This window comes from Danio rerio, chromosome 12 (genome assembly GCF_049306965.1).
Source record: "Danio rerio strain Tuebingen ecotype United States chromosome 12, GRCz12tu, whole genome shotgun sequence".
Lineage (NCBI taxonomy): Eukaryota > Metazoa > Chordata > Actinopteri > Cypriniformes > Danionidae > Danio > Danio rerio.
The window spans coordinates 18,336,719-18,345,949 of NC_133187.1; the positions used below are offsets into that span (position 1 = coordinate 18,336,719).

General features: G+C 36.7%; 1 non-coding gene across 1 annotated transcript; it reads right to left on the reverse strand.

Moving 5' to 3' along the window:
• Positions 1-1,198: 1,198 nt before the first annotated feature.
• Positions 1,199-4,996, reverse strand: wu:fb36g12. Its single transcript, XR_002459750.3, has 7 exons — positions 4,643-4,996; positions 4,400-4,522; positions 3,926-4,076; positions 3,514-3,738; positions 3,160-3,328; positions 1,685-1,799; positions 1,199-1,600 (listed from the first exon to the last, which is right to left on the reverse strand). It is a non-coding gene; the product is annotated as a wu:fb36g12 (transcript).
• Between the last annotated feature and the right edge of the window lie 4,235 nt (positions 4,997-9,231).

Sequence of the window (9,231 nt, forward strand, 5' to 3'; positions counted from 1 at the left end):
TCTGATCCTCATGTTGTTCCAAACCTGTAGTAATAATAATAAAAAAAATAAATAAATAACCTGATTAATACATTTATTTAGGAAAGTCTTTATACTATACTGTTAATGCCATTTTTAACCTACTTCATTTGAAGTTTTCCAAACAAATTCATTGAGTCTCTGCGAAAATGTATGTACGTGCTGTTTAAGATATTTTTTAAATAACACATTTTTACTAGTTAATTAGCAAAATACTAATATTCAGCTTAAAGTGCAATTTAAAAGCTTAACTAGTGGCTAAACTAGGCAAATTAAATTAATTATAGAAAAGTAAACAAAGTTATAAAAATGATTGTGATAATTTGGTTGCTCTGTGTGAATATTTTTGCCTTTAAATGCATCTCGTCGATATCTTTACCTTTTAATTAGCTCTGTGACATTGACATTGGTTGACTCCTGATACTCAATGTTAAAAACATAAAAGGAACCAAAGAAAACACAGAGATGGCTGCAGAGAAATTTAGCTTATCATCAATACATTGTCTCACTTTCTCCTCAATACTGACCATACACATACCAAAACTGAAGAGTATATATATATATATATATATATATATATATATATATATATATATATATATATATATATATATATATATATATATATATATATATACTGAACATATATATATAGCAACATAAAGCATCAGAGTACATGGGGTAATAATGGTTGAGCAGTAATTTACCATTTATTATCACAGTAACTCTCTGTAATGGGTACATAAAGTAAATTACTGTAATTTATTCTTTGCACTACAAAATTTCATACAAATCCTGCTCCTTTTACAGTAAAATACTGTTTCCTTTTAATACAGCAAAACACTGGCTATTTTACAGTTATTTACTGCATAATCTACAGTAAGGGTTAACAGTGTGTGTAATGCATTATTAACATCCAAATTCATGTTTGGTAACATTAGTTAATGCACCATGAGTTATCTATTACCAATGAAAAACTTTATTTTCATTGACTAACAAGCAAATACTTACTGTTACCAATAGTGCATATCAAAACAATATTGTTGAATGCTGAGATTTGTACCTTTAATTATATTTTGTGTGGTAATTTGATCCAGTTATACAGAATTGTATTACATAATCAGAATAGCTTCGTCTTAATCTGCTCCATTAAATTCAACACAGGTCAACTGCAAGAATCACTTTAAACATTTAATATGTATGGCATTCCTACATGATATGCAAATAAACACAGTACAGACTTTTGCCATGCCAGAAAATTTTATATTTATCCATTTGCAGGTCAAATAGATACAGTACAGAAGTCTCATTCTTGGATAAATAAGCATAAATAAAAAACAAGAAAAATGCAATTTTCTAAAATACTACTATCATAGCGCTAACAGCAGAACAATTTGATGAAAAGAGAAGAAATAAAAACACATTAAAATAGAGAAACCATAAACGTGTCTTTTTCAGAATGCAGAGAAGGCTCCAGTGGCCTTACATTAGGGGATAGCTGGCCATTGTCGCAATGCCACAGTGATTGTTTTTGTCTTTTGCCATGTAGATGTAGCCTTTGTCACCCCATTTGTCAGACCAGCTAAAAAAGTTGAAAGAAATAATTAAATATGAAAACATGCAATCAAGCTTGTGCCCGCAAAACTAAAGATTGTTTGCATCATACCTGTTCTTCACAATCCAGTATCTATTCCCAGCAACATCAGCACCCTGATAACCATAGCCAACCACCAAGACTGCATGATCAAGTCGACTGGTACATGCTCTCTCATAATAGATGCCTAAAGATCAGAATATTATAAAAGAGTTAAGGCAGAGTAAGTTTAGTAAGACACTTTATAATAACTACACGCTATAAATCATTGATTAGGCATTAGCAAATAGTGAACTCATTATCTGTTAAGCATTAACTCTACATTAATAAGCGTTAGTAAGCAGTTTATAACTGCAGCTACAAATGCTCTATTCTTGACTAATAAGCACCTATATAATTTGCCTAATAATTGTACTTTCATACTTTGTTAATGATTTTTTTTTCATTACTAAATTAAGTATTGCATTATTTACAAACCGTTTGTATTTAAGAGTAGTTGAGGGTTTGTAGGATAATTCAGAATGAATTAGTAAATGATTAATAAACTATTGAAATCAAAGTTTATATGTCTTATTATTCAGGCATATATTAATGGTTACTATGTATGTTAATAAATGCTTTACTAACTCAACTTCATCCAGTTTTGTGACCTAATCTAAAGTGAGGACTATTTATGCTTTATAAATCCCTTATAAATGACAAATAAAGGCTCAGTTAAATTTTAAACAGGAAGAATGACATTATTCATTCCTATTCATTTAAAGATACACAATCGAAACTGTAAAAATAAATCTTTGTAAGCTTATCTAAAATAAAAATCACTGTAAAGTTTAAACATTGCATCTTATTATATTGTTAAATTATTATATTGTTGTTGTTTTATCCAGTTGGATGTCATATTTTGACACCTGTTATTAAGCAATGTTTAAACTTTACAGTAATTTTACTTTTTACAATAGATTGCACAGATTATTGTTCATTTGATTCTGAGCCTTTAATTGTCATTTATAAGGGATTTATAAAGCATGAATAGTCCTCACTTTAGATTAGGTCACAAAAATGCATAAAGTTGAGTTAATTAAGCATTTATTAACATATTAGTTAACTATTAGTATATGCATGAATAATAAGATATATGAATGTTGATTTCAATAGTTTATTAATCAATTACTAACTCAATTTGAATGATCCTAAAAACCCTCAACTACTCTTAAATACAACTAGTTTGTAAATAATGCGATACTTAATTTAGTAATGAAAAATAAATCATTACCTAAGTATGAAAGTACAATCATTAATCACATTATAAATGTGGTTGTAAGTCAAGAATAGAGCATTTGTAGCTGCAGTTATAAACTGCTTACTAACGTTTATTATTGTAGAGTTAATGCTTAACACATAATGAATTCACTAATTGCTAATGCTTAATCAATGATTTAGAGCGTGTAGTTATTATAAAGTGATACCTAAGTGGGTAATAATTGCATAAACAACCATTTTAGCAAATATTCAATTAAAACTAGAGTTGAGGGATATCAGACACCTACCAGACTGATAGAACTGTAGGGATTGATGTGATGCGTCAATAGCAACAGATACAGGACCCACAGCAGCAACAGCATTCATTAGAGCAAGCTCATTACCTCTGGGGATGTCCACGAATCCGGTGATTTTAGCGACATTAAAACGGGGGTCATAGCGGCATGGCAGATCATCCTGCAAGCACGAAGTTAAAATAAGAAAAAAGTGGTACATTGAAGTCTTAAAATACTGAATGACCTTCATTCAAAGAGATTAAAAAACTAAAATGACATTTGTCCACAATCTGCAAATACAGCAGTTTAATCCCATGTCTAATCCCATGTTTCATTGCTCAGAAACCGTCACAATATGATTCTTACCCTTGCAAGATAAGGGTATGACTGCTCAGATTCCAGCCCCTTGTTTTCTTTAACATACTGGAAGGCCTGATCCATGAGGCCTCCATTACACCCTTGATTGCCCTGTGGTCTGGAACAGTCCACCAAGTTTTGCTCACTCATAGAAATCAGCTTTCCAGTTTTACGGAAGAGCTGACCTTCCAAGGCACCCGTTGAACTGAAAGACCAGCAAGATCCACATTGTTTCTAAAACCACAAAACAGAAGAGTCACCAAACAGTAAAGCTACAGATACACATACTGACATTTAATAGCCATTTATATGTTAAACTGGGTTTACCAGATCAACTGTAAATAGATCAACTGTAATAGATGCAACTATAGGTCCTAATTTAGCATAAAACATTTGCAGTTTTCAGTTACTTTAAACTCACCTGGTCTTTGACAGGAGTAACATAGCCCCTCTGTCTCCAGTCAACCTGTTGGGGCTGCAAAAAAGCTGGGTTCCATGAACAACGGGCCCTGTGACGTCCGGTTGGGGTCATGCTTATAACCATTCATTGCCTGTCTGAACTCCTCATTTGTCTAATAAAGAGATTGTAGTGAAATGTTAATAAAACAGCCTTACAAATAGTACTTTAAAAGGTATCGATAGCACCTCAAATTGAGAATTAAAGTAATTTTGCAGAAAATCTTTTAGAGCACACAGGGCTTAAATCTCTAATCTAGGATGTTGTTGACTGTAATTGAATCATTTAATAAACACAACAACATTCTGATCTGGTTTCACACTTATGAATCTTGCATTTTGATTGTTTTTTTTTCTCTTTTTGACAATTTGGATTGTATAAAGCAATATAGATAGAGAAATAAATGACTGTAATTGACTGTAATACTAAACTGCTCACCATGTCACCAAACTGATTCATTCCCATTTTAAAGGTGTGATTTCCATAGGAATACTCAAAGTTGTGTTGCTCAATTTTTCTCAAGTTCTCCTCCCAAATCATTCTCCTCTTGACCTCTACGTCCTGGAGTAGAAAGTAGATACAGTATCAGCTATTGCAAAGCACCAGTTCAACATAAACACATGCACTGCATCATTCATTCATGTTAGGCTGATACATGGCTACAGACTACAGTCTTCCCACCTCATGATAGCTTTTTCCATGCTGGCTCTTCCAGGAGTTCCAGTGGTCGTCTTACTGGATGTCTATAGATGGAGCAGCAAACACTGCACTTATGCACAGCGTGACGAGCAAAGCAAACATCATCCTGCCTGGAGGACTAACAGAAAAAACAACAGTAAAAAAAATTTAACTTAAAGCAATAAAGAAAATTTATAAACATTAACAAAACACTTTAAACAGGCAACAGCACAAGCAGTTCACTTTACTGTGAGTTGAGGTAAATGTCTCATTAATATAATACAAGCAATACCTCTTATGAAGGAAGGAAAAAAAGAAAGATTTACACTTACATTTCGCAAGCAAATCTTTTTGAATGAGTGTACTTACAATTGAGTGGGTTTTATAGCCTGTCTGAACATAGAGACGGTCTCTCATTGGCTGAAGTTGATGATGAAACTAGTCAATTTACAGCCAATCAGGTGCAGCAAGAACTTTATCTTGTCATGTGATCCAGAATCACAAGTATTCATCAATAGACTATGGTGATTCTTTATATTATTAGTGGACTGTAACAAGATTAAGGCAATCAGAAATGTTTTGTTATTTCCACAGTTTATAAAAATCAACATTTACAATACACAAGTGGAAAGCTTACTAGAATACGTTACATTTGATTGGGGGATATAGAGATTGTGTTAGGTTTGTTTCAATCATTGTTTGTGTTTGTCACATAAGGGTGTGTTTGACCAATCCCACATGCTTAGACAGAAAATAATCCAAGAGAAAACACAGAGTCCATTTAGAAAACTAAGCATTAGTTTAGCAAAATTTAGAAAACTAAGCAATAGTTTAAATTTAGAAAACTAAGCATTAGTTTAGCAAAACTAACATTTTTAAATAGCATCAGGGGCTAATTATTTCATTCTAATTACTAAATATATTTAATAATTAAGACTGACTGAAATTAGCAGACACAATACTTCCAGTTTTATAGTGTATATATATATACATATCCTTTTCTGGCTGCAGGAGAGAGAACATCATTGCACATTTAAGAATGTGTGTGTTTGCCCTACAGTTATAATTGTTTAATTATCGTTTTATCTGTTATTAATCTTTTTTAAACATAAAGCAGTAAATAAATAAAAGTTACAAGCTGGTTACTCACTCAATAAACATTTTAAAGCAAAACCAGACATAAACACAAAACACGAAATAATTAGATGTTATCATTATACTTTCAGGCTAATAAAATGAGTGTTATAGGCCAGGTTATAGTTGCTGTTAAGGTACAAAACTTTCCTGAGTGCACTTAAAATTTATAAACTTGAATTTTAGATTATTTTACCTGAGCAGTTTAACATCCTCATGAACTTTTTTAGCATTGCATAATCTTTTCTGACATTAAAGTTTATTTTTAAGTATTATCATCATCTCAAATAAAGAAAACAGCTCAGTTGCCTGTAAGTGTTTTCTGCATATTTAAATGTGTTTTAAAACAAGTGTTTTCCCACCACTGTTAGAATGCCTGTGCATTTCTGTTGCAGTTTAAGAATGTTTCAATTAAGATATTTAAATTAAATTAGATGGTGCATCAACATAAAAGTTTTTTTTTCTGATATGCTAAACTATCCTCTCGGCCTATTGATTCAGTACAGGACTACCGACACCCACATCTAGAAGGACACAAAGTACACACACAGTGAATCCCAAGAGACTCATCACACCCTCCATCACCCAACACCAGTGCTGTCCGAGAAATGCAGAAGTTTTCTTTAAATTTGGTTTGCAGTATCAAATTCCATTAAAACAACTGTTTCCCACCAGTCCTTACTTCACACTCATCCCTCAAAGTTTGTTGTGAGAGAATTAAGGAAATGTGGCTGAATGAAAGTGAAACTGCTGAACTGCAGTTGAAGTCTAAAACCTAAAAATGAAACCCCCAAAATTACATGAAACTCTGAAGCATACTGTGGTTGTCACACTCTCGGCTCGTTCCTGCTGCTCCAGTCACCACTCTCCCTCACCATCCACCCCTCAACACACCCGTGAACAATCACCAGAATACTATTTACCCGCACCTGCAATCATCACACACTAGATATAATCACCTTCTTTACTCATTCACTGGCTGGAATCAAAGTTTGATGGTTCACCTCATCTTCTCTCCCTCTTCCTCTCGTCTTCTTCTGTGGATGTACCTCTTTGCCTATAAATGCACATACAGCTGTTTAAGGTAAGTGACTAAGCTTAACTGGTGTTGACTTAAGATCTGATGCTTACCATAACTGTGTGTGAGATAGCTCTCTCTCTGTTACATCACATACCTGCTTCATCTCTCTGCATCTGCTGCATAGTTTTAATAAATACCCATAAATATATAACCATCCTTGTCTTCCTTGCGTGACTGTGACAGGATTCCCGACTGAAGAAAAGCTATACACTGTCACGGTTGCAGGTTTGTGCGCTTTTCCGGAGTGTATGTTTGATCACGTGGGTTTGTTTTGTTTTGGTTGTCCATGTGTATTTGTTATGCTCACGTGATATGACGACACTCAGCTGGGCTGATTACACGCCAGCTGAAGTTCATTATTAGGCCTATATCAGGGTGACGTTTCTATGTTTCTTTGTCAGTTCGTTACACCTGTTCTTATGTGTATTGTCTGTGATCAGGCCCCTGAGGAGATTTACCTGGACCCTGTTTTCCTGTCTGTTCCTGCCCTGTGTTCGTCGTCCTCCTAGCCTGTCACTTTCATTGTTTGTTTATTTTGATTTGGTCAAACAGGATGAGGCTTTGGCCACCACTTCACAGGCGATCCAGGCACTGGTCAGCCAAGTGTCATTGCTTACTTCTCAAGTCCAACAGTTGATCACTGGAGCTGCACAGGCTTAGACTGCACCGACTCCGGAGGTGACACCAGCGCCTGCTGTAGTTGGTCGCTCTGATGAACCGCGCCTTCCACCCCCGATCTGCTACTCTGGAGAGCCCCTCTGGTGTCGATCCTTTCTGTCAAAGTGTTCCCTTTATATTACGCTGCAGCCATTGTTTGCCACCAAAAAATCCAAGGTAGCGTTTGTCATCACGCTTCCTTCAGGCAAGGCGGCCCAATGGGGAACTACAGCATGGGAACAAAAGCTACCATGCTGTTCTACCTTTCACCTGTTCTCCAAAGAACTAAAGAAGGTCTTTGATCAAGCCGCTTCTGGGAGAGAGGCTGCCCGAGTTCTCGCTGAAGTCCGCCAGGGGAATCGGAGCGTGGCGGAGTACTCAATCGAGTTCCGGACCTTAGCTGCTGAATGCGGCTGGAACGCGGAGGCGCAATGGGACATGTTCCTGCACAGATTATCTGACCGGCTTCAAGATGAGATCTATTCGTTAGATCTTCCCAAAACTCTTGACGGGCTAGTTGACTTGGCCATCCGGGTTGACACTAGACTGCTTCGTTGTGAGAGCCGCCTGTAGCAAGGCAGGTTTTCGGATCCCGTCCCTGACTTTCCGGCTTTGGCTGCGACACCGGAAGTGGTAAGCGTTGACCCGGAACCCATGCAAGTGGGCAGATCCCGCTTGTCCGTGCAGGAGAAGCCTCGACGGAGATCGGAAGGACTCTGCCTCTACTGTAGTGGGGCGGGGCATCGGGTGGTTTCCTGTCTTGTAAAAGACAACACCTATCAGTAGGTAAGAGGTTACTGATGGGTAAAAAATTTATGTGGACAAATCCTCTACGTCTGCTATTTTACTGCCCGTCTCCTTACCATAGGGTTCCGGAACTCATAACACACAGGCGCTCGTTGATTCTGTGGCGGAAGGAAACTTCATTGACTCTAGTTTCGCTTTCAGTTTCAAACTTCCGGTTATAGCACTATCACAACCCATTGCAGTACACGCCCTCAGTGGACTTTTCCTTCCCACCATCAATCACTCCACCAAACCCATAAAACTCATTACGTCTGGAAATCATGTTGAACACATTTCATTTTTTTTAACAGACTGTTCCAACTCACCGGTGGTGTTGGGTCATCCATGGTTGATTCTTCATAAACCTCACATTAATTGGGGTCTTAATTCTATATTCTCGTGGAGTGAGAAATGTCATGAGTCTTGTCTTTCGTCTGCTCGTTCTGCTGTTTCTTGTTCTGTGTTTCAGGAGGAGCGCATGGACCTGTCAAACGTGCCCAGTGAGTACCTCGACCTGAAGAGAGTGTTCAGTAAGTCTCGAGCTGCTTCTCTGCCTCTTCACCGTCCCTATGACTGTGCAATAGACTTATTGCCAGGTACGTCTCCACCTAAAGGCAAGTTATACTCTCTTTCTATTCCTGAGAGGGAGGCCATGGAGAAATATATTTCTGATTCTCTAGCGGCCAAGATCATACGGCCCTCTTCTTCACCGGCGGGGACGGGGTTCTTTTTCGTGAAAAAGAAGGATAGGTCTCTTAGACCCTGCATAGACTATCGAGGGCTGAACAGCATCACGGTGAAGAATACGTATCCTTTACCGCTGATGTCTTCAGCGTTCGAGCGTCTGCAGGGGGCTTCGTTTTTCACGAAATTAGATCTCCGCAACGCATATCATTTGGTTCGCATGAAGCAGGGTCATGAGTCGAAAACTGCA